This window comes from Desmodus rotundus, chromosome 3, assembly GCF_022682495.2.
Source record: "Desmodus rotundus isolate HL8 chromosome 3, HLdesRot8A.1, whole genome shotgun sequence".
NCBI lineage: Eukaryota > Metazoa > Chordata > Mammalia > Chiroptera > Phyllostomidae > Desmodus > Desmodus rotundus.
The window spans coordinates 139,464,810-139,471,137 of NC_071389.1; the positions used below are offsets into that span (position 1 = coordinate 139,464,810).

At 37.0% G+C, this 6,328-nt stretch overlaps 1 non-coding gene across 1 annotated transcript; it reads right to left on the reverse strand.

Annotated features, from left to right (window-relative positions):
• Positions 1 to 2,210: 2,210 nt before the first annotated feature.
• Positions 2,211 to 2,318, reverse strand: LOC112319190 (U6 spliceosomal RNA). The gene has a single exon (XR_002976293.1). It is a non-coding gene; the product is annotated as a U6 spliceosomal RNA (small nuclear RNA).
• Between the last annotated feature and the right edge of the window lie 4,010 nt (positions 2,319 to 6,328).

A 6,328-nucleotide genomic window follows, 5' to 3' on the forward strand; every position in this document is an offset into this window, starting at 1 on the left:
TTTCAGATCGGCCCAGATTTGACCACTGAGAATCTCTTCAGGTTGACATCTATGTTTTTTTCAACATATGTCTGTCCATCCTTTTTTTTTTTAAAGCACTTCTTCTCTTTTCTGCGCCACAAGATGTTGTTCTAAGCTAACCTTATACTTTCCCTATCCCAGCCCTGGGATCGTTTATTTCTTTCCAAAGAGCCCTAGTTTCTCTCGTTAGTGAAAGGTGTCTGGAAACCGAAATCTGGGTGTTCGCTGTGTCGATTGCCACTACTGTCATTACCCGAGACCCTCTCAGCAGACAAAGCTAAAATAATCTGTGTGTGTGGAAATTTGTACGTGTACACATAATTTAAATTTCAGTCACCCATCTCCTCTCTCTCTCTAACAATGAGTTTATTTCCTTTCAATCCAAGACCATAAGGTTCATTCTAGCCTTCCTCTTTTCCTTATTTTTAACTCCTTTCCCTGACATAAGGAATCGGTTTCTCATTACTCAGGTTATTTACTTACTTGCATAGTCCTAAAACGTATATGAACTAGTTTCAGAATTACTAACCCATGCCACTCTAGAGGAGTGGAGGAACTTACTAACTCGTGTACAGTGTATGTGTACATGTCTTTCGATCTTTAGAATATGGAGTCAAAATACTATTTTTCAAACTTATTTTGGTTTGCTCTCTTCTTCCCCACTCCCTTCTGTGTGGTTTGTAATAGAGTTAGACTCATGTGTTATTGTTGGGATTGAGTTTTTGTGTTATCTCCTCTCCTGCTTGATTTGAATCACTTATTTACATTTTGGGTCTATGAAACATTATCATGGTTTCTAAGAGTCAGAACTGTACAGAGAGTTACATTCAGAAGTGTTCCTATCATCCTTCTGCACCACGCCTCTCCTCTTTATCTCTGGATGTGAAAGCAATCTCACTAGTTTCTGGGTTATCCTTCTGTGTTTCGTGTGGCACAAATGAGCAGACGTGTATAGTTTATTTCTTTTTCTTTTATGAAAAGTGGCAGGTAATAGGTACATTTTTGCACTTTGTCTTCTTTTAAAATAATGTATCCCAGAAAATGATTCATATTAGTTCATAGAAATCCTCTTCTATTTTTTCTTCGTACAGCTGTATAGATGTACTTAACTTATTTAATCAGTCTCCTATATTTAGACATATGCATTGTTTCCAATATTTTGCAACAACAAATAATACTATAGTTAATTATTGGAGGTGTATCTTCTGGGTAAATTCCCAGAAGTGAAATTGCTGAGTTAAAAGGTAAAAGTATATGTAGTTTTCTTAGATACCACCAAATTTCCTTCCAAAAGGTTGTATCAATTTGCATTCCTAATAACAATGTATAAGAGTGCCTGTTTCCCTGTGGAATGTGTTATACTTTTTAATTGTCATCTGATAATAATATCCCAGTATAGTTTTTAATTTTTATTTTTCTAATTATGAGTGATATTAAACATTTTTTCCTACCTTTAAGGGTCACTTTTACATCTCTTTTTGTGAATTGTGTGCTTGTGTCTTATTTCCATTTTAATGGATTTTTAAAATCTTTTTCTCCTAAATTTTAAGAAATCTTTAAAAGTTATATTAGTTATATTAGTAATTTATCTACAGGTAAAGCTATGATGCAAACATTTTTCAGTTTTTCAATTGTCTTTGAATATATTATTTTTTGTCCTTCAGAAAACTTTTATTTTTATATAGCCAGTTATCAATTTTTCAAAAAATTGCCTTTGGATTTTGCATCATAGTTAGAAAATCTTTTCCTATACTAAGGTTAAAGAGGAAGTCACCAATGTTTTCTTCTAGTACTCCCCCACTCCCATTCATTTTAGATTTAAATCCCTGTTCCATTTGGAGTTTATGCTTATATATAGTAAGATATGGATCTACATTTATTTTATTCTAAATGGCTATTCTCCTATCCCAGAACTACCTAATTAAAATTACAGTATTTTTCCCTAGTAATTTGTGGTGATACAAATTACTACATTTATCATATATAAAATTTAACATATACCAAATTTCCATGTGTACGTGGTTCTGTTTCTGGGTTTTCTGATCTATCCTCCTTGTCTGTGTATCTATTAATGTCCCAGTACCATAGTGTCTCATTTAGGAAGACTTCACAGTATGTGTCTGATAGAGTTTGTCCTCTTTGCTAGTCTTTCCTTTTCAGTGCTCTCTCGTCTACTCTTGCGTGTTTGTTTTTCCGTGTGATTTCTCCTTGAATTTGGGCATCATCCTTGCACAGCGGCCATGCTGATCTTCTCTGTATCATTTCAATTTCGGTGAAAGTGCTGCTGAAGTGAGTAATCCACACGATTTTTAACATCAATTTGCCTACCTTTGTGAAAAAGCTTATTCATGTTTTTATTTGGGTTGTGTTAAATTTTACGTTAATATAGAGAGAGTTGACAATTTGCACTAAGTTATGCTAACTCAAAACTGGGAGTGGTTTTCCATTTGTTCAAGTCTCCTTTCATAGCTTTCAGGAATGCTTTCCTCATATAGTTTTGTGCTTTTTGAGTTTATTCTGAAGTATTTAATCTTCTCTGTTGTTAATGCAAATGAACAGTTTTTCTTTTATTATGTCTTCTGACTAGTTATTATGCATATATATGAAAAATTTTTTTGTATGAAATGTTTTTATCTTGCTACCTTTAACTAATTTTATCATTTTACTTAATGCCATTTCTTAACTGGAACCAGGAATAAATTTTTATTGTGTTAAGCCTTTGAGATTTGGTTTATTTGTTACAGTAGCTAGCCAATTCTCACTAATACAAGGCAGATATAATTTTATTCCCACGCAAAGTAAATTCCCACTCAGTGTCTCAAAATAAAGATACTGAGGCCAGAGATATTGACAAATTTAATCAATGTCACAGAGAGAGCAATGGGCAAAACTGGCTTTTTAATCAAGATCCTGTGCTATTAACTAGTGCATAATACTTTCTCCTCAGGGTGTGGGTGCCCTGGGTGTGTCTATTAGTTTCCATTTGAAAAAGAAAGGTAACAAGTTCATTTCTCACCTTCCTTTACTTTGTCTACTGTGGCAGTCACGTTATTAGTTACAGGGAACTGAGGGGAAGTATGAGGAGGCCTACTGGATGGGTGATAGCGCTGGAGCAGACCAGCAAGCCACCCAGATTTAACAGACCGTGAGTTGCATCCCACTTTATGGACACAGAAAGCTACAAGATTTTGTAGCTGTAAGTACACAATATAAATACACAAGATTTTGTAGCTATAAAATTTACAAAAGCTTAGAATGAAAGGTCTATCTTTCAAATTGTTCCAAGTGTGCAACCCGTATGATCTTTCAAAAATAAAAATAGTTAACTGACACCCCCCTTTCTTAAACCGTTTAATGGATTCATGTTGGTCTCAAATAAAAGCAGAACTCCTTCACCTGTCCTCTGCTTTACGCTGCAGGCTCAGATCCACCCCTCACTTTTCCACGCTGGCAACCAAGCCACAGTGACATGCCTGCACTATTCACCTTGTGTCCTGTTCAGACAGCGTCTCCTCCAGGATCCCTTTCCGGACCCTGCTGAGAGACCCCTTCCGTGCTTTCCGTGGTGCCTCGTTCTAACCTTGATCACTTTGCATTTTTAAAATTTAATCTTTACTGTATTTTTTCCATTACCATTTAGTCCCCATACCCCCCACCCAGCAATCACTACCCTGTTGTCCATGTCCATGAGTCCTTTTTGCTCAATCCCTCCACTCCCTAACATTGTATTTTAATCATTTAATGATTGCCTTCTTTTAAACTCTTGAGTGTACCGGCCATATTATTTAATTTTAGATCGCAGATTGTAGTACCATGCAGTGCATAGCAGGCACTAAGGTATGTTTGTTTTTTCTTACTTTAAAAAACAATAAGGCATACTCTTATCTTCTCTTCCTGTATCATCTTCTTTCCTGCGTGGGAAACGATTTTCCCATATCCTCAGGACCGTCACCATCGTGGGCGGTGGGTTGTCATGAAGTTTTCAAACTCTCAAGAGAAACCTTGTATCAATGATGTAAGATTTTTTAAAGAGAATAACCAACTGACATATTTTTTTTCTTTTTACTTATTTTGTTTTCCATATGGGAATGATTTGCAGCTGTCATTGAGATGAGTGATTCCCAGCCTTTTATAAAATGCAAACCTGAAAATGTTCTTTGAAATCTGACCGTGCCATTTCTAAAAGGCATCACTTTCCGTCAGGAGTCCGCTCCAACTCTGGCAACCGATATTTTACAAGTATCAGGTGTAGTCTCTGGGCCTTTCCTTTGTTGACATTTGGCAGTGATGAGAGCTATTGTTTATTGAGCTCTAGCTATGTGTTAGATGCTCTTCTAAGCATATTACATACAGGCTACTTTATGAGGCAGATTTAGTGTCACCATTTTGCAGGTGAAGCAACTGAGGCATTCAGAGATTAAGTAACTTTCCCAAGGTACCTTAGACACAGCCAGTATTAAAAGAAACCGAGATTAGATTTTCAGGGGAACTAAATCCAGAGTCCATATTCTAAAATTGCAGTAGACCACTTTCTCCATCTATAGGTCATCCTACTCCACCTCCTGGTGTTACGTATTGTTTGTGTGCTACGTGTGCATCTACTATTATTTCCCAGTAAGACCCTACAATCTCCATTCGGAGGGAGTGCCTTAATCTCTTTAGCCTCCACGACACCTAGTACAGTGCTAGACACATGGTGTGAAAATTTCATAAACATGTGCTCAATTGCTTTGAAGCTTTAAATTCTTCCTCTGGACTTAGGAAATTGGATGTAGGAATTTTTAACAAGTTAGGATAAAGTAGCATATTAAAATATCTCTAAATTTGTTTATTCAAGAGATTAATTTATGATGATAATACATGTGATGGGAACCCAAGTAGGGGAGGAGATCCCCACAAACTCACCCCTTTACTGTCTCTCTTTTTTATCAGGCTGCCAGATGGAGGCAGCAATGCTTTGATGGGTACCAGTGAAACTGGGTGTCTGGTGACCTGTTTGCTTTGTACCAACACTGGTTGATAAAGCATTCATTTTATTCATTCTCTTTCATAGTTTCCTCTCCTGAGGGCCATGACTCTTCTCTGAAGGATGAGTGGGAAGCTTGCTCTCACTGTATGAAGGCGTAACTGAGTTCTTCTCTGGCCCAAGGACACCTTCAACTCAGCTTGTCTGCTCTAACTCCCTTTACTACACTGAGTGCCTTCATTGACTGGAAAGCCTCCCAAGGGGAGGTTAAAATACCCATCCATATCACAATGGATGGGGTGAAGGGAAGACACAGGGGTACCAACCACTAACCTCAAGAAAATAATACCTTTTCATTACCAAGAACCTCTGCACACTCCCAATCTTGTCTATGCATGTCTGAATCTACTGAATGTGTATTTACAAGATATACCTGGAAAGTTACTATTCCATTATGATTGTCTCAAACCAATGTCAAACTCAAGAAACCAAAAAGAAAAATAATTGTATATATTAAATTTCTTCATCAAAGCTCCTATAGTCTAAGGCCAAGTCTTCCTAGAACTTTTGTTACATTTTCTTTTGTTACTAATAGGTACTTTTCTAATCATTTTAGATTACAAAAATAAAACATGTGTATGGTAGAACTATTGAAAATCAGAAATATACTTTTAAGTGTTTACTAATTCATAATCTCTTTACTCAAAGATACCTACCGTTAATAATTTGCTATATCTCCCTGTCTAGATAGGTAGATGGATGGATTGTAAGAAAGAAACATAACTACTGCATATATGTACATATAAAGTCTCCACTGACTGGATCTGATTTCGTGAACATTCTTCAGATCACTTAGGATTCTGCAATGACCTTTATAATGTCTGTTGTGTAACTACACATTTAATTTAACGATGTGACATTGCTGGATATTCTGATGCCTTCACCGAGACGAACATCAGGGTGTGCCCCCCCAATCCTGTCTGTACCAGGAGAAAAGCACATCACGAACTGCATAACCACAGAGGGAGTTTTCCAAAGGAGTGAAGCCACCTTCGCCTGCCCAATAAAATCCTGGGATTAAAACACACAAAAAAGATTTTTTTTTTAAAGCCCAGAACCTAGGCGCTTTTCTGAGTTTGTCAAAGTGACCCAAGTCCAGTGGAGGCCTGATGGTGTCTGAACCCCCTCACCAGTGTCCAAGGGCAGGACAGTGACAAGAGGACACCTTTGTCAGACTCTTAGCTACTTCATTTTCTTAAGCCAAGCTGCAAATATCACAGAAACAACTTTACAGGCAGCACTTTAGCTGCTTGCGTTGCTTATCAACTGGTGGGAGAACTA